Source organism: Coturnix japonica, chromosome 4 (genome assembly GCF_054131305.1).
Source record: "Coturnix japonica strain WE chromosome 4, WE-NBRP24, whole genome shotgun sequence".
In the NCBI taxonomy this organism is placed as follows: domain Eukaryota; kingdom Metazoa; phylum Chordata; class Aves; order Galliformes; family Phasianidae; genus Coturnix; species Coturnix japonica.
In genome coordinates, this window is record NC_140666.1 from 23,532,126 (window position 1) to 23,552,175 (window position 20,050).

The following is a 20,050-nucleotide window of genomic DNA, read 5'->3' on the forward strand; positions in this document are numbered from 1 at the left end:
CAAGCAGAACAGAAGGAAGGCAGGGGGAACGTAGCATTGATAATACAACCAAAAGCAACAGACAGTAGGTTCAAGTACTGGATAGCTGTGTTATATAAAAGACAACTTGTTGAAAATAATCAGCGCTCACATTGAACAGAGAGCAAAAAAAAATAAAAAGCCCCACAGAAAAATCTGACATTGAGTTGGTTTAGACTGGCGACTGGCAATAGGATGCAATGAAGTTGTAATCTGAAATTACAGATACTCCAAGTTCTGCAAAGTTTGCTCTGTCTGCACTCCCTGTGCATGAGCTGCACTCCCTGTCTGTGTGGCCAGCTACTTGCCTCTACATAGAAATACAGCAGCTCTTATTATAGCAGAGCACAGAATGCATGCCTTCTTTTGCCACCCTGAAATATACGAGAGATTTAATGCAGTTATCAAAACTTAAAGAAAATGATGACAAACTGTTCCTGTTTTGATGAAGTACATTAGGTCATTAGGTGCTTAAAATCAGATGGAGAACATGAACGAGAGAAAAGAACAAGCTGCTGAAATGCTAAGCTTAGCTGACTCAGACAGGTTCCCTAGTAACAAAAGCAGTTACATTTATAAATATGCTGCAGCCTCCACAATATGGATTATTTCCCATTATTTAAAAAAAAAAAAAAAAAAAAAAAAAAAAAAACTTTAAAAATAATGATTAAAAGAAAAAAAAAAAAGATATGTTTGCCAAGAAATACTAAGAAGCATTTTCTGCTCACCCGGAATTATCCCAGGACTGCTGTAACTCACTCAGGTCAAGAATCACCCTACAACCTTCAGCCAGCTTCACTCCCTACCTGCCTAGTCCTTTCCTACAGAAGACAAATGCCTCTGCTGAGCATATCCTCCCCACATCCTCCTTGCATGTTCTTCACTGCACTTGCATTCAACCCAGTAACCAAAGGGTTCTGAGCGCTGCTACAAAGCTGACCGATGGAATGCAGTTTTGTGCCAGATCAAGCGAAGCCCTCAGGCACAGTGACCCCAGGAAGAGAAGGGGGCCTGAGAGCATGGCTGAGCTGCACCATCTCCAAGCCAGCAGCATGCTTTCTCCTAAAGAGAAAGGCAACAGGAAGACTTAGATGCTCATAGACCAGAATTTCAGGAGCAAAACACACAAACACAGAGGCACAGAGTGACTTGGATTTGAAGGGATCTTAAAGGCCATCCGGCCCCAGCCCCTGCCATGGGCTGGCTGCCCAAGGCCCAAGCAGGGATGGGCACCCACAGCTCTGCCAGGGCAGCAATGCCAGGGTCTCACCACCCTCTGTGTAAAGAATTTCTTCCTAATATCTCATCTTAATCTCCCCTCTGTTAGTTTAAAGCCATTCTCTCTTGTCGTATCACTATCAGATCATGTAAAAAGTCGGTCCCCCTTCTTATAAACTCCCTTTAAGTACTGGAAGGACACAGTGAGGTTTCCCTGGAGCACTCTGTTCTCCAAGCAGACCAAGCTCAGCTCCCTCAGCCTATCTTCACAGGAGAGGTGCTCCAGCCCTCTGACAATCTTTGTGACCCTCCTCTGGACCCACAGAGTGTTATAAAAGAGGCATCAAAATGGGGAAGAGGATGCTGGTGGCTTGCCCAGCCCCTGCAGGAGACTTGTCCACCCTCAAGCTAAAGATGAGCTTCCTCAGCTGCAAGCACAAAGCATGTGGTAATGGATGGTGACTGCAAACCAGTATTTCAGCTCATGGAGTCATAAAGGAAATGAAATGCATCAGCAGCACTCCCTGTTTTTGCAACACCAGATTTGATATTGTCTGCACTCATTCAACGTTCCCCCTCCCCCCTCCCTCCCCCCTCCAAACACCAAACAACCATTCCAGTGAGCTAATCAGTAGTAAATATGGTAAACAGAGAAAAATTGTTACTTTGCACTGTATTTTGTCCTAAACAGCTTACAATTATCGCAGGAAGAACACAACGATGGAGTGAGAACAGACTGAGTGAGAAAATACTGTAAAGGACCCAAAGGAAGTACCTGAGAAGCTGACAGAATCTGACAAGTGAGATAAACCATCACCATCTCCTAATTCCATCCAGCTCTGCAGCAATCACAAAGGACCATGGGACCACTCAGTTAACAGCCCTGCCCACAGCAAGGCGTTGTAATTGAATGATCTGTGAGGTCCCTTCCAACCCAAGCTGCTCTATAATTCCACAGCTCTGCACTACTACTGCAAGACATCCACTAACAAAAAAATCACTGAGCTGCTTGGAGGAACTAGAAAAATACCGCAAAATGTTAAGTAAGATAGTCAGAATCTCTGGAAAACATTTGGCTGACCCAACCTCCCCTTGTCTCCCCTCTCATCAGAAATATTTTTGGCAAAAACGCTCACTGTGCCAGGAAGGAAATCACCAAACTCTGAGCCCTCAGGCAGTCCTACAGCACTGGCTCTGCGCTATGGCTGAGGGATGCACAGCCCTCAACAGCAAAATCTCAGCGCAATGAATTATCTGCATGTAACACAGCATTTAATCCAAGAATTGCAAATATGTGGCAGTTTGTCATAATGACACACACCCAGACTGTTTAAAGCAGCATTTCTACATCTGCAGCCCACAGCCTGGCTCCTGCCCAACAGCAGTTCCCAGGCACAGACCCAGACCCCAGAGCTTGGCTGCTTTGGGCAGAGGGGATGTGGATTTGTCCCACTTGTGTTTCCAGGGATCGGTGAGGGTTGGTAAACAGCTTCCCTGATACCACACAGCCCAGACTCAGCACGGCTGCTGTGGGAGGGGATGTGAGCCAGACTCTTACTCATCCATATTTGCACGCATGGGTATATGTGAGTCCAAATCTGCTTTGCACCGAGCTATTTAGAAGAAGGAGAAGCGTGTTTAAGAAATATGACATTTGAGAAAGTCACAATCTGTTTGCCAGATTTTCCTCTTCTTCCGTTTATCCATTATCAACAAATGGCTCAAACACCACTCATCCTTTGCCTCCTTCCCATCACCATGAGTTTTGCTTTTACTTTCAGTCTTTCAAGCATTCAAGGGAGTCATTGATTTTCCCGTGCAATACATTAATCTTTAAATTGCTTTAATATTCACATCACTGTCAAAACCAGAAGCTCCTTTGCTGAAGGCTGCGGTACTGCCAGAAAAACTTTAAATATAGCTCAGTATATATACATATATTCTCTGTACTTCCCACACACATAAAAGCCACACGTTCCAGTTGGAGCTTCCTTCAAGCCCTTTAATTACATAGGTTACTCAGTCTGCCTCTTTCCCTTCTGATTACTTCTTAACTAAATTAAACGCCTGCCTCTTGCTGTCCCTTCTACATTAGCAAGCCCATTATTGATTTTTATGATCTTTCCAAAGAGAAGTGTTAGCATCTGACTGCGATTTACACTGCAAGCACCTCACTTAAGCTAAGGATTCATGCTGCCACTGACACTGCTGGGGATGGCTTGCTCTCAGCTCGGCCACACCAGCACCACGCAAGGTACCGGCGCCAACAATACATAGCTTGGCAATGGCAAACAGAGATAAAGGCTCAAGGCTTCTGTAGCATAAAAAGCATGATGATGGGGCTCATTTATGAAGTATTCTAACACCAAAATATCTAGAAGTGAGCTCCCTAGACAGGCTTCATCCCGCAGCAGTGTTCACAGAGGCAAATGTATCCCTTCTTTCTCTTCAGTCACCACCAGGCAAAGAAAAAGCAAGTAAAAAGGAAGGGAGATAATGAGATAAATAAAGGTAGATAATGAGTTATATAATATTTAGCCTTTTGACAGCCCCAGAAGTAACAGGCCAATGAAGGGGCTTCTGGTCCAGAAGCATCAGCACAGCTAGTGCTGATGGATTGGCTGGAAGTAGCTGGAAACAAAAAGATGGCTCAACTCTAAGCAGCTGCTGAGTAGGCTCTCTTTATTTGCTGGATTTATCTGAATAAGAAGGATTCATGTGTAGTGAAAATCTACAGCGTTGTTTCTCTGGAACCTATTTTTTTTTAATGACACATTCTCACTTGAGTGCTTCAGAGCTCTGATTCCTCTTCTGATTGTGCTGTATGGCACTCCCAGCAGCATCAACATCAGAGGAACCAGAGCTGAAGCAGGAATCAAAAAACCTGATCTATCAATGCTGATTACCCTTACATTGTGAGTGCATGTTGTTTCGTCAGCTGTAGTTCTGAATCCCAAAGTGCTGCACAAATAGTCAAAGGCAGATGAAAATGAAAACAAATTGACGATTCAAAGACCATGCCAGAGAGAAGCACATTTCAAGCAGTATATGGTTTGCAGTGGATCAAGAAAATAACTACAATTTAAGTAAATACAAAGCCTTCTGACAAACCTATTAAGAAACTGAGAAATCAAGACAAAGCATAGGAGTTTAAAATCTAATGAATGAGAATTTTCAGCATATTACAGCAATTAGGATCTGTGCCACCATCCCAAGTATCCATACAGTTGGATAAAAATGCATGTCACCAAAGAATTGAATGGGTTGGCAATTCGAGCCTTCATAAACTACAGATTAATGTAGCAGAATGCAAACTTCTACTTCTAAATTAATCAGTGCAGCCAAATCTATTTGCTCTAATGCCTGAACCTCATTTTAAACACAGTTGCGGGTGCCACTGTGAAGCAAATGCTGCTGAATGTGAAGATGCCTGATGCAGTTACAAACTAACTCACCTGGCACTGACTGTAGAGCTCTGTGGCATCACTACAGCCCTCAAAGCAGCCCCAAACCTACAGCTCAACTGTGCTCAGCCTGCTGCTGGAAAAGGGCTCTACCACACAGCCCCAGCAGCACAAGCTCTGAACAGGTTCAGCCCCCAATACCCGCGCATTACATCAAGCATAGTGTGGAAATGGAATTTTGCTTTTTCCTGGAATAAAATTGTATATGTTTAAAGTACCTCCATTAAACATATGGCCTATGGGATGCTGTTGTACATCATAAGGAGCTAGAACACCAACTATAATTTCATAGCATGACCAATGCATATCAGTTTAGGGAAAGAAATACTGCAGTCCAGCAAGCTTTTTATTTCATTCTGTATTATTAACATCTTCTTCCATCGTTTCCATGTTATTCCCTGGCTTTTATTGGCACATTGGACCATTTTTAATTTTCAGTCAGTGGGAAAAGAGAAAGTACATCTGCAGCTCAGTGGAGTTTTGCTGTATTTACCATCTGGCAATCTATACATCTGAGTAAACAACTTGCTGTTGAAAGGTCAAAGGTATCCTCGTGTTCACGTGCCAACCTCCAAGTTAAAATTCATCCAATCTGACGGGGGCTGGCAACATCCCGGGCCATTTCATGGCAGACTTCCTTCAACTCTTTCTGCTCCCCAATTCAAAGCAGCATTCAGCATTCAAACTCTATTCAGACCAACACATTTTCCCCTGCATTCCTACAAACCTTGAGCAATATTTAGGTACGCACAATCAAAAGGAACCTATGGTTCTTAAGCATTAGGCCCAAAATACGGTGGTTTTGTTTTTCAGGTCCTTTTCTTTTTCCCTGCAGATATTTGAAGTCAGTAAAATAAAACCCATCTTCAAATCTGAACCAAACATTTCACAGTGCCTTTTGAACTACTACAAGTACAGAGGTCACAGGCATGTTTTCCTCCTGCAAAAGAATTTGCAGTGTTGCAGAATAAAACTGTTTGCCATCTAGTCCTTACTATTGCATAGAAACTGATTCACAACCCTGTTAGTAAACTTTATTAAAATTGCATCAGTCATTTTCCTTCAAAACAGATGATGTACGCAGTTTTTCATGCTACACCAAACACTGCAAGAACAAGATAGAGACAGACATATCCGAATTTACATAGAGATTGCAAACTCTTGTTCCAAAGTAATTCTGAAGTAGTGTGCACTGTGTGCAGGCATTTGATCTAATCGCATTTCTGCATATTGAGTATAACATGTAGAAAATCTATAATTGGAGATTGTTTTCTGAGAAGAGATAACTGGCTTCTTCATGTTAAAAGAGAAACTGATATATTTCTGAATGGGGTCCTTCAGGCCACTTTATTTCTGTCAAATGAGTCTTTTATTTTATTCAATAAACGTTTAGAAGTGATAGCAATTCTACCAAAAGAAAAAAATCTGCTTAAATATCTTATCTGCATTAAAAGGGATATATACTTCATTACATTTCTTTGTTTATTCTCCCCAAAGCAGAAGTTTTTTATTTTACTGTTTGCTTAAGGAGCATTTTTATGTTGGGATGGATTTGCTATCATATGTCTGTCTGCAGCAGTTTGCCTCTTCTGGACAAACATAGCCATGCTGGGGAGTTACAGCATGGCTCAGATTGTCTTAGCACTAGCTTCTACTTTTCATAGTCTATATACTTAAAAGACTACTGTATTTCAGATGGGAACATCTTGAGAATTGAGTTCCTTGTAGAAAACACAACCACCCCATCAATCAACTTTGGTATTCTCTCTCTAAAACCACTGAAACTCCAGAGGAAAAATAAAGAAAAAATGATGGATGTTGTTTCCATTCAGATTTAATTTTAATTATCGCTTTGCTATGGCTGAACATAGCCATTTTTCTTGTGAACCGCTCACATCCTCTCAGACAGCTTTACTCTAGTGTATAGTTCACAACAAACAGCCTCCTCTCAGCATTTTGCCATTTTGACTAGTCCCAAGCAAGCTGAACATTTTCCCAGGTTCCTCACCTCTTCATGAAATCTGCAGATGATTGAGAATCTAAAGGTAAGCCTCATCTTCTCCCTCTAAAAGTCCACATCCCAAGTGCTGTTCCTAAGCGTAAAGCTAACAAAACCCAGGAATGAAATAAATACCTACAGTAAAGCAATAATATATAAAAGCATGCAAACCCAACACACTTAGAGTGAGATGATGCCTAGTTGCTGGAGATGATAGTCTTCAACATACAAAATATGCAAGACAGGGGAACAATACACAAGCTAGGTAAATATGAGAGCAGAAAGAAGCTAATCATTAAACACTCCCTCTGAACTAAGAAAACTGCATTGAGCACAGAGATATTCCATTTATGGTTTTACTAAACTCTAAGTGTAACTTTATTTCCAAATGCCAGGTAAACCATACGTAAATACAGAAGATTTGCGCTGCACTCACAGAGGAGCGATACATCAGAGGCAGTGCTATGTATGAGCATCCTTGCTGGAAATGGCACAATACTGCAGATATTGGCAAAGGTGGAACTTAGCTCCAGGTGGCCCCCAGCCTTCACACCTACCCCTGTGCAACCATCTAGGCCTTCATAAAACTCCTATCATCTGAAAAGAGATCAAGCATGCAATCCAAGAGCAGTAACAACTACAAACACAGAGAGAAAAGGGATGAGGCTCCCACATCTCCAGCACTGTGCCATGAGACGAGGGCTGTGCTCCTGTCAACTACAACACCCGCTTGCACAGCACTGAGCTCTGGGAAAGAGCCATGGGTGGCTGCTCCTCATTCCTAACAAGCAGTTGCTTCTTTTCTTTGTCTGGCCTTTGAAACCAACATGGTGCCCTGTTGGAAATCAAGGGATTTCACTACCTTTATTTTTCCAAGACTAAAGATTTTCTCACTAGAAAGAACTAGAGTGAACTGGCTGCTTCTCAGTACACATTTGTGGCACAGTCCACCTTTCAAATGGTTCCTTCTTCTACCTTGTGGAGCAACAGTATTGAATTGCAAGATGCACAAAAGCAAACTGATGACAGAGAAAACCATATGTAGAATCATACGTATAAGTGCATCTGCGTACTTTATATCACATACATGCACAAAATCAGTAAAAAATAATACAGCTTAAATTTCAATGCATTTCCAATGTATTACCTTTCAACCTAAATTCTTGCCTTCTCCTCCCGCACCCTGCTTTTTTTCTTAAATTTAATAATATATACATGATTAAAAAAAGGAAAAATCAGCATTCTCAGTCATACCAGTTTACAAAGGTAATGTCTTGGTATATGAAAATATTTGTTTCCCAGATCAGAGATGAGCTCATCTAAAACACATCCTTCCTCTCATATAAAGTCTGAAGGAAACTCATCCTTAAAGAGGGGAGACAGACTTTAGCTGATCAGACTCACTGAACAATCAGCACTTCATCTGCCTGATCAGTTGCAGAACACCTGCAAACACTAAAAAAAAAAAAAAAAAAATAAAAAAAAAAGAAAAAGGAAAAGGAAAAGGAAAAGGAAAAAATGTATTGTGTCTAATGCATGATTTACAGACAACATAATTGTAACAGATCCAAGGCACTGAAGCTATCAGAGCAATTGAATTCAGGCACATCTTCAATAAAGAAATATTAAAAATTACAGAAAAAGCAATCATTTTCTGTGCTTCTCAATTAAGTTGGTATTTGAATATTGGCCTCTATTACATTTTATTTCCATTATTTCTGAAAGTTAAAAGGTCTTTGTTGGCTTTGGGACGGTGATATATGAACCTCAGCTACTGTTCATATTTGGTATCCTGTATATGCCATTCTAACTAATGGGAAAAGCATGAAAATCAATATATCTCAACTAAGAACTGAAACTATCTAAATTGACCTCTGACACGCAGCAAAATACACATTTCTCATCATTTTCTAAAATGGATTCTGCATTTCTCAGCTCCACATTAATTTGTGCATTGAAAACATCTGAAATTTTACTGTTACACTAGCAGGGAGGGAAAGAAGAAATAAGCTATCCACGTTCAGATGTTTTGATAGAAAAATTCATACTTTCTAGCAAAATTAAGCTACACTGCTGCCAGCACCTTCATTGTTTCACATGCCTCAAAAATTCAGACATCTGGGATCTCACTGTTCATAGCCAAAACCTGGAAACCACCACAAGAAGAGTACGCACAGTTGAAAATATAGACTGTTAGCTATACATAGCCGAGTTATATTAGAAATTCTGAATTACTTATCATTCATGCAACAGGGAAGGAAGTAAATTAATCTTGCTTGGCTTACATTCAGAAGGTTTGCACCGTCATGGGTTTGGGACTGGCTGCTGGGTTCGTCATTCTCATCAAAACTGAAAAATGTTCATAGTTCATCATGCAGAAGTGAGTCAGCTGGTAGCTACTTGCTATTGCCAAAGCTCTGCAACTCTGTGTAAATAGGGCCTTCCCCTTCTGGCTCTACTAACATCTTTATTTCCCTGAACATAAAGTATGACAGACCTTTGGCTTCTTGCTAATGAATAACACACATTTAAATCCCAATTATCAAGTAAATTCCATAAGCTTCATACCTGTTGCTACTGCTTCATCTGGAGACTAAGGCACATGGCACCAACTGAGTACTTTTGAAGGCTGGGAAATGAAAAAGGAATATCAGGCTTTCATCATGGCTTTTCTGGTGCATGGCTTTCCTTGAATTCTAGGCAAAACTGGGCAGACGGAAAGTACAGTTGGTTCAACCTAATCCAGATTCATTAAGTGACCTCCACGTGTGTGCTATTAAAGCTACAGCCCTATCCTTCATGCAGAAGAGACCTTCCTATGATCAATTCTGGGGTGGCTAACTGAAAAAAGAAATATATAGAAAAAAAATATGTCCCAAATTAAGAAGCAGATGAAAGACTTTTTTTCCCTCACCAACTTTATAGAAACAAGAAATCAGATGAAAAGCAAAGATACCCAGAAATCATGTGATGTTGCACACGCAGGAAGAGCCCGTGTCCCAGGCTCTACATTTCAGCACAAAAGAATGCTGAAACACTTGCCCACATTTTGTATGCCAAAAATCAGAAGCTATAATTACAGGATTGCAACGCTGTATACATCAAATTAGAGGGCAGAAGAAAAAGGTAAATTTTCATCCTGCTTAATATTTTAGTTCTTCAGTAGACATACCTATTTAAAGAACATCACTGTGATGTTTCACTGAAGAAAAGCAGTCACTTGCTTTCTATAATTACAACTAGAGAAAAAATGTGTGTTCCATTTGAAGCCAAAGAAGAAGAGCAGTAAAGCCCTGAGCAAAAGCTTGTCCGTGGGTTCCTTCACAGCGTGGGCTAAAGATTAGAATTTTTCTGAAGTTGGTTGCACAGAGAAGCAGTTGCTTCTATCAAAATAGAACAGGTCAATTTCTTACTAATAAACAAATACCCGACACACAGTGCTGCCTGTAATCCTACTTCCTGCCCTGACTCCAACCAGCATTTTACATTTCTGTCAACTCCTGTGGACCAGAAGGAAACAGAAATCTTTTGCTTCATACTCCAAAAGCTTCTTATTCCATATTTCAGCTCAAACTTTCTTTGATAAATGTTGCTCCTCCAGTTAAGGCAATCCCATGCTAACTGAATTAAATACTTAAAAAATGCAAATGGAAGAATCAGAAAATGATTTATTGGAGCCCCAAGAAGTCATACCAATAGAACAATACAGCACATTTTGATCAAGCTGTAATGCCTCACAGGCAGTTTATTTAAATCGAAGTGTTATCTAAAATAATACAAAGGAAAGAAATTCAAAAGTATATTCTAGAAATATTTTAAATTAGCTTTGTAGAGACAAGAGCACTTGCTTTCTGGCACATTAATATTGATGGGCTGATATGGTATCTGTAGAAGCCATTCAATTAGAGCACGATGGGATAGCACTTGCAGGACTCAAATAGTAAAACAGTTGGAAGAACAACATAGAATAGTCTTAGACAAGAGAGGTTTGAATAGTCAAGATGCATTCAGAATGATTGTTCACAGGTGATTGCAATTGTAAGTTCTAAGCATTTAGTGTCAGTAATTAGATCCTTTAAATCAAAATAATTGGATACATGCTTCCAAATTATTAAATTATCTTCCTAAAGTAGACAGAATTTTCTACTGCACTGGAGAATATTTTGTATTATAGAACCTTTGGTGATACCCGCAAGCTGTTTTAAGTCTGGAGACTCTAAGTGCCTCTTTCACAATAGAAAAGGCTGAAAATAGGCTATAGAGTATGCTGAAAAAAAATTCAAATCAAAACCAATGTCAACCACTCCAGAACAGAACTGCACCTGCACAAACACAAAGCAAGATTTTTGAGCTTTGAGAACACGTTCAGTACTTTTGCAACAACAAAACTTAATATTTGTGCTCCCTATGGATGCTTTCTTTCCCCTAAGGGCATAATTTATTAGAAAAGAGCAGCATGTTTACTGCAGCCTTTAGGCAGTCTCCAACAGCAGTTACTCTACATGCAGGTACAAGGACAGTCCTTGTTTTAAACACTAGCAGACTCTTCCCCCACACAAACTCTGCATCAAGAGAAAGAATTCACAGTGATACTCAGAGACATGAAAGGTAAAAAATTCAGTACTTTGGGGTGTACCACAGCTTTAATTATACTCTCATTTAAGCTTCTGCACTGGAGATACATTGAGCACTAAGACACTGCATGGCTTTTCTCCAGCCTGCTTCCCTCACTACTGGACAGCAGGTTGCTGAACAGGCTGTTATTAGGGTACGTGAACCTATGTAAGATGCTGTTCTTTGAAACCCTGGTCAAAAAGAGATATTCCACCAAAAAATTACAATCAGATCTGTTCCATGCTGCATGAAAAGGATGAGTTATAAGAACACTGCAAATTCAGTACTGACAGTGACATTCCAGCTTGTTCCCTTGCAAAATAAAGAGCCATTCTTTAAAAAGCACCTGCCAACATGAAGACCTGCCCGCTTTCTCATTTGCCCTGAAGAGAGGATTCACTTTCCAAAAAATGGCCTCTTTTTAAATAATAAGAACAACAATAGAGATACGCTGTATGCAATTTACTCAACAATATGGCCTTCTCCTTTTGAGAAGTGAAAAGCTCCTACTTCTTTGCCGAATGTCTTGATATTGTTCATAAATAGCCAGAAACAAAAAGCTTTTTGGTCAGTAACTGTGATATCTCATTAATCCTGGGAGATTAAGAAGCTAGAAAAGGAGACATTTGACAAATGACAAGCTAAATTTATACGTATCTTATTATTAATGCACTTGAGAACTTTAAAAAAAACACCCCATGAAGAACAGTTCATTCAGGACCGTAAATTTAAGCACCTGCAGATGCCAGTTCTGCCCTATATTCCTGCTCCCAGCTTTCTGTTCCTTTGCTGCCACGTGCAGAGCCTCATACAGAGGATATAACTAACCATTTTTTCCTCTCATCACTGCACAAAATGCTACTTACATACAGGAAATCATTACCTGGAGCAGGACGTCAGAGTCAGCTACTGGCACTGGTGTTCTGCTCCCTCTTCCCAGAAACTTTCTAAACATTCATTCAGGCAAAACCTCCCAGCTAATGACCTCTCACATAGAACACTCTTGGATTAGTGCCGACAGCACAGCAGAGCTAAATTTCAGATAGATAACAAAAATTAGAGGCGATGGAATTTCATGTAAAGCTATTTACAAAGAGCTAAAGTCAACATTGCATCCCTGTAGGAAAGGTTTCCAGAAGGACTGATAGGGACCAATTAACATCCCTCTATCTCAGGTGGGGAATAGTCTAATATCCAGCTGTTTTGAAGTGCTACTTTTCATTTGAGCTGAGGTATCACGAACTACAAATAAACTGCTCAAATCAAACCACAGGGTTATACTAATTTATGAGAGGAAATAAAATGAATCAAACTCTTTACCATCACTCCAACCAAACTACGATTACACCAAGAGAGCTCTCTGTTCTACCCAATGGGCCACTATGAGGCAGGAGGATGGGTTTTGGCTTGTGACCTTTGTCTGTCTATGGAAATGCCCAGGAAAGGACTACTCATGTTTCTGCTTCAGGAAAGTGTGAGTTTACTACAGGACATAGTTCCAGAGAGCCTTCTCGGGTAAACCTCTTAACCTTGGGGCTCTTGGAGTGATGCTGCTTTGGTGTAGCCCTTGGAGATACCAACCACAGATCAAAGGTTCAGCCTCCTCCCATATAAACACAGACTGTGCCTTCTTTTTCCTAGAGTGCGCTCACCACCTTTCTTAAAATAGTGATCAGATTCCTCAAGTACATACTGACTATTCAGCAAACTGCAAATCATGTTACACATTTAAATGGGTAGTAAATAACCGGAGAGTAAAGCTCACACCCCTTCTTTCCAGCACCTTACGGGCATCCTTCAGCACAAAGCGTTTGCTGGAGCTTATGTCTGAAATAGCCCAGCCAGGCCACAGTGACACAAAGGCCTGCACAGGACAGTGTGAGACCAGATGCAATGCTGGTTGAGCCCAGAAGCAGTGGGGAGCAAAGGGCCTGGGGTAAATGATCCTCCCTTCCTAACACCTGATTCAATTACATGCTAATGAAATTATTCTCTGCTGGATAGCAATTAGGGTCATGCCTATCAACTACTGTATACCAAGCTTGTGCCCTGAAGATAATTTTACTGCCACTCAAATTCTTTCCCTAGAACACAATGTCAGTTGAAGCTTTTCCTGCTAGGGTATAAATGAATGGGGATCATCTTTAGGTCAGTTATTTCAAGCTTGGCGATTTGGTGACATCATTGCACTGAAACAAAATGGGAGTTCTCAGCATAATTCTTCATGGAGAAGTGTTGACGACTACAATTTAGCCTCCAGCCCAGTATCAGATAAGGGGATGGATCTGGAGAGGCACAAACATATCTTAAAATGTTTAGACATGTTCCCAAAACAGTAAACTTCTACAGTAAGCCAGAATAACTGAGGTCTTAGGTGAAATGATGATACAGATTCAAAGGAAAACCTTTGCCATTTTTCTTTTCCTCTACCAGTTCCAACAAAATATTTGTCCTTAGACTAAAAATACAAATCTTCCAATAAAGAAAATGCAGATGACTTTATAAAAGAATATATGTTATATATGAAATGATGAGGGTCTTTTTTTTTTTTTGGGGGGGGGGGGGGAGGGGAGGGCAATATATGATAGACCTTATCTAGCAGACCAATCAAATAGGTAGCATGAGTACAAGCAAGCGCTGTCCAAATTTATGCACTGGCCTTCATTCAAACAATTTTCTTCTATGAAGATACATAGTTTGCTCTTTTAAATATCCCATTTTATCAATTTTCTTCCTGTAGGCATAATTCTCTCTCAGGGCTGAATGTCATTAAGTAACATAGATGCTGGAAGTGCAAGAAAACTTTGACATTTAGAAGCAAACTAATTATTTCACTTTAGTGAATGCTCTGAGCATCTGCAGAAATTAGCATCTTTCAACACAAACTATCCAGTGGTCTGAATAATGAAAAGAGACACAAGGTATTATAAAAGGCAAATGTTTTGCCTAGCAATTTCATTTCTTTTAAAGTGGTATTTTAATATCTACATATATACATATATTTTAAGTTATGACCAGTGTAATGGTGTGGTTTAGTTTTAAAAAGTGCTAAAATAGGTAGAAAAATTCCATTTACAATTTCTTTTTATTTTTCCTGGAGGATTTCTATACTCTAAGCCCTTCTCTCCATCTCCTGTCATAAGCAAACTTTGGAATCTTCATGTTCACAGGGAGCTCTGAAGTGATTTCCACAGGCATTCAAACTCAGCCTTAGATTTCCAGTTGCTACTTTATCCAAACCTGCTGCTCTGACACCCTCCTCATGTCCATGTGAAAAAACAGAATTTGGAAGCTTTGCAGGTCAGCTTTGCAAAAAGCAACGAGATAGAGTCTGATCTGACTATCTGTAGTTCACTCTATATTCATACATAGATCAGCCTAGGATGAGAGCTCTTCTTCAGACATCCTTAGCCTATCAGAAATGCCTGTTCTAGGGGTAAAACCTCCTGCTATTCACACAAACCAGGTCTTCCACTATGCAAATTAAAATCTAACCATAAAAGACAAAAAACAAAACAAAACAAAAAAACTCTAGTTGAGTTTACTAACATTAAGATTTTTCTTACAAAAAGCACAGGGAAGAAAAAGCTTGTGATATTCTATGCTATAACACCACCATCCATGCAGAGTCTGGAACAAGAGCTAGAGTTTTCTTGGCAAATCAATACAGCAAGCAGATTCCAAGAATGAAATCAGTTCCACTAGCAGACACTGTCCAAGAGCCCCTTCAGTTGTTTTTATGCTGCAGACAAAGTTATAACCCTAAGTATTCAATTGCAAAGGTACTGCACTCAGCTAAGACCACCAACCTAGTGCAATGTTAAGAAATAAGTTATCTGCATACTTGTGATATTTAGAAGAGTGATACTTAATATCATCACAACGCTGACAAAAATTAACATAGTAGAAAAAAGGCAACCACAGGATTTGTCTGCACCAAGCTCTACTTAGCCACACAAATTAGTCTTCTCATTTTAAAGTTTTACAGCTATTACTGTCAAACAGATAAGTTCTTTTTAGTGAATCTAGTCAAGCAGATTTGTAGATGCAGTGGAGACCTACATCTCCAGTGCTGATCCTACTAAGTGACACAACTCTTCCAGGGAGCAGGAAGACAGGCACAGCATCTGTGCTCACTTGCCATGCACATGGAAGTACAAAGACGATATGCAAGACATAAGCGTGTCTGTCATAAACCAAAACCCAAACTGTCATTTCCAGGAGCTCCTCCTGATTAGTTTTTGAATGATTGCAGATGATCGGGTTACATTCTACTGCAGAAAATATAATTCAGCTGAGAATGAGAAGCTCACCAGGAGATGATAGGTGTCAGCTGTTGTCTTCTGCATGCATTTCTGCATTTCACAACAAGTAAAACATTTCCAATAAAACTGAAGGCTACAACTGTCAATGCACAAATAGAAAAAAGTAGTGGATTACATAACAAAGGAGGAACACAGCAGCACAACTATCCAGGCCAAAATTTTTTCAGATCAACACTGAACGTGAGCAGATGACCATGAAACAAACCAAATTTTGACTAATTTTTGCAGCTTCACACAAAGTGTAGCTTAGCTATGGCTTTGATAAATTACAGCGTATGCCCCTACATACAGCGCTTTATAAAACTCCAGGTTTTACTACCAAATCACCTACTTTCCACATGATGAAAATATCAAAGGACAGGCCAGAGATTACTTAATTTCTGTAGTATCAGGCTGGATCCAAGGGATCTTTTTCTATTTTATTCTATGTTCAAATCACACAGCTTGAATCCCCATGAAAGTTGCAGGTCTCCAGTTGAAAGATCCAATGTTTGCAGCAGAGATTTGGTATTTTTTCTCCTCCATAAGAATAAAAAGTTAATTTATCACAGGATTCCAGAGGCTGCAAATGCCAAAAATCGACAAGAAGCAATGTGACCAATAACTTTAAGGTTACTTTAAGGTAACTTTAAGGTTAAGCCAGAATAAGAATGTAACTCAGGCAGCTATTGATACATATAAATTCATACAATCCTAACCCACTGCAGAAAGATGCATTGGATTGCAATTCTGTTCTAAAATCTTGTTAGATCAAACTAAACTGGTTTCATACCTACGGTAAACAGGATTTGATTTTAAGAAGATCTCTTTAATTTTTCTGTTCAAGTAGAATTGCTCCAAACGTAGCAAGTTTGTTTCCAGAAAAGAAAAATGCTCCTAAGTATTAAACTTGATTTGAAGTTATGTTCTAGAAGCTTATATTCTCCTTGTACAGAGTTGATGTGCTGCTACTCGATGCTGTGATATGCATACAAAACGACTGATTCAATGGATTTCTGTGCCTTAAAATCTAACACATTGCTGGATTAAGTCAATGTTCATGTCAGCTAAAGTAAGAAACAGAAGAATGGATGCATACTATAAGATACTGCTCAAAGAATGCTTAAACAAAACAAATGGGGGAAACCATTACAAATACCTCCTCATGCAGGGAATGCTTGCCAAAATCTCAAAGAAAGAAATATCCTCAAAAGCAACCTTATACAACGGCTGAAGAAGCTTTAGTAGCAAACTACAACAAAGCAGTTGATCACTACATGTCTTTTCTCTAATTACTCTTTGTAGGTCAGCCAAGAGCATATTACAAATATACAGGAAAAGAGAACATTCCCAAATCATGACTTCACATTGAATGCTCATTTTTCTTTTGCTCAGAGCATGAGGGTGAAGAATTTGGTGTGTCTCAGGAGAGACCCAGTTTCAGTTACTTGCAATAAAATTTCAACTACATCTATGAAAATAGGCTTATTTGTATCCTTTAAAAATCAGACAATGTATAATCATTTGTATGACCCAGATTCCTGATTGTCTAACCATGATAAACATTTTATTTTCACATGGGTACATATAAAGCCAACTGTCCAGCAACTCAGTCTTGGATCTGCAGATATAAATCACATGAGTAATCCTAACTCTTCTCACACTGGTGATTTGTACAAGAAATGGGAAAAAAATAACACCCCCACAAAAGCACAAACTTTGGCCCATAGCTGCTGAGTTCTAACCAGCAATCACTCCTACACTGTTGTCAAGCTAAGGAATATAGTTTCACTCTACTGCTGCCAGAACAAGTAATCCAAATTTTTGGTTAATGATAAAAGGAATCCAGTGATCTAACAGTTAGGCTGGCCATCCAGAGTCAGTGGACAGCAGACTCTGATGCAACAAGTTGCCCTAAAACAGACAGGGAACCTGGATAGCTTAACAGCCACAGATGCTGTGGAGAAAGTCAGCAAGTTGCCACCTGAAGTAGTTACTATAGGCAAGACGTATAACACACTCACTTACTAACTGCTACAATATGAGAACCTAGCCAGTGTATCAGCCATGACCCAAGCCATGCTAGAAAATATTCTACATCCAAGTGGGATACATGTGAGAACCATTAACTTGGACTTAATTAAAGGACTGGTCTTTTGTGGTGAAGCATTCTCAGTTGTAAGCGTTCTAGGAAGCAATGGGGGCCAAGTGGAAAGGCACTGAGCACTTTCTAACTAATCTGGGAAGCAACTGAAGCAGAACTGCTTTAAAATGTATTCCCTACTGACTTCGTTTTCCAAAGCTGAAACTCTAATCAAGATCACAGTAATTCACATAGAATGAATTTAGATATAGCTTGCATAGCTTTCACTTGGGTGGGAAAAAAAAAAAAAAGCAAAAAAAAAAAGCAAAAAAAAAAAAAAAAAAGCAAAAAAAAAAAAGCTAACTTTGAGCAACTATTTGGCTTACTTCTGCCAGTTCAAGGACAAAGCTGCCTTTTTGGAGTTGAAATTGTTGTATGAAGGCAGAGCTAAGACTTTTTGTCTCCATTGAGCATGTTAAATAGCACATTTTATCTGTGCTGCAATAGCAATTACTAACACTCAGCCCACAAGGTATAAGACTCATCCTGAAAGAAAAGCCTTGCTTGCTCCCTCAAAATGTGACCATAGCCAAAGTGTATGAAGAGATTAATGATAGTCAATAACATTTTGTTCCTACCTTGCATCCGAGTGCTGCAATATTAACATTCTAACATTCTGAACTATTCAGCAAAGCTTCTGACTTGTAATTTTATTCTTATTTTTGGATAAATGAGCATGCAGGACATTTCTGTCTTTTCCAGAGATCCTATGTTCTAGAACTCCAGTGGAGACTTTCACCACGATGCGCATTTTAAGTATGACAAATAGTGCCTCCTACATTCATCTGAGTTGGAAAAGCCAATATTTAAATAGCCTGAAATTAAACTCCAGTCATAGAGAAGTGATTTTTGAGAGACTAGGCAAGTTCAGTATCCAGAAAGGAAGTTACTGAGTGCTAATCTAGTGCTTTAAAAGGCCAGCCTACCCAGGCAAAGTAAAAGGATGCCATTAATGAAACACCATCATTTTGATTTTCTATAAAGAATGTGCTGAGAGCTAAAGAATGTCGTTAAATCTTTATAAGAAAGGCAGCTCACTTGCCTAGAAACTGTGTAACAGTTTGCTACTTTCTTAAATCTGAGCAGAAAAGTTAGGGGACAGCATAACAGGAAGATCTCTCATTACTTAGTCAATTGAAAGGGTCTTGGTAATTTTAAATAAATAAATAAATTGTTTGTTCCAAAGATGTTTATGCTGAGAATACATACAAGAATCTGCATTTCTAGGTGCTCATAAAGACAGCTGCATTCACCAACATCTTCTGACACATATGAGAAAAGCTGTAGAGTAGGTCCAGCACAAATACTTTTGGAATGTAAGACTGCATCTGACTCACCATTAAATTGTGGAATCCAGAGCTAAGGCTGCTACTCTCCTCTGTGTGTTTTGGATGCCCTCCACTGCAGTATACAGTGCCTTTGACTCAGCTGCAAAATAGACAAAATAACGTTACATCAGTTTGCTTGTCTTTAAGTTTGCTGATTAGATCATTCAAGGCTGTGAAAATAAGGGCTGACTGAAGAGCTCTGTTAAGACAACTGGGAATTCAAGTGGCAAGAGAAACAATGCAGAATAACAGTTCAAATTTCACATCCAGTATGACAGCTGCTAAGCTGACCATGCCTGCTCAGAAATTGAATCTGGAGGTTAAACATGAAAAATTACATTACGTAGTTAATATATTCTTCTACTGTGTGCAATTCCTTTCTCCTCACCAATGCAGAAGACCCAGAAACAGCTCAAGAAAATGGGGTAAGGATGAGAAAAGGCAGGAAATAATTGCTGAAGGGCAACTACAGGTACATGGACCCTTCAAAGAGAGACAAATGATGGAGCTGAGATAGAAGTCTAAAACCATGTGTACTGTAGTGAATAGAGACTGAATTTCAATCATCTGTGCAGATAAAAAGAGGTAAGGAACTTTAGATGAAACCAGAAAGCAAAACCAAAACAAACTATGATTCTGCACAGGTGTTTGGATTCTGTTGTGCATCACTGCAGAAGAGAAGGATGCTGAAAAAGTACCCAGGCTCAAGAAACAACAGGACAGATTCATGGAAGTTTTCTAGGGCCAGTAAGCACAAAAGCACTACTTCTTGCATTAAAATTCTTCCACTGAAAAGTGTTGGAGGATGAGAGAATATTTTAGGATAAATCACAATGTCCACACTATTAATTGTTTCTTTTTTTCCTAGTCATTCACTCTGACTATTGCCAGAAACAGGATGCTGGGCAAGTCAGACATCTGTCACACTGAGCATAATCTTTATCTTTTCAATAAATGCTTTT

The 20,050-nt window shown here is 39.5% G+C and overlaps 1 protein-coding gene across 1 annotated transcript in view; it reads right to left on the reverse strand.

Annotated features, from left to right (window-relative positions):
• Positions 1–19,183, reverse strand: part of GRIA3 (glutamate ionotropic receptor AMPA type subunit 3) — a 280,633-nt gene extending 261,450 nt beyond the window's left edge. Inside the window, exon 1 of the mRNA XM_015860743.3 lies at positions 19,098–19,183. The gene's annotated coding sequence lies outside the window, so the exon portion shown is untranslated. The remainder of the gene's footprint in view (positions 1–19,097) is intronic.
• Positions 19,184–20,050: the final 867 nt, after the last annotated feature.